Raw genomic sequence first — 215 nt, forward strand, 5'->3', positions numbered from 1 at the left:
CAGTATTACATGCAATATCAGTTCATATATAATGAGTACTAGAACTAAACTATATTATAGAACACCATGCGTCATTTGCTGTACAGATTTAACAAGGTCATTGAAATAAGAAAAGAATTAAAGAAAACTATGAGGGTATAATTTCCGGTGCTGACGAGGGATTGGCCTCCTTAAATGAAATAATAATAAAGGAAAGGAAATGACCGATATGGCGC

Source organism: Penaeus monodon, chromosome 25 (genome assembly GCF_015228065.2).
Source record: "Penaeus monodon isolate SGIC_2016 chromosome 25, NSTDA_Pmon_1, whole genome shotgun sequence".
Classification (NCBI taxonomy): domain Eukaryota; kingdom Metazoa; phylum Arthropoda; class Malacostraca; order Decapoda; family Penaeidae; genus Penaeus; species Penaeus monodon.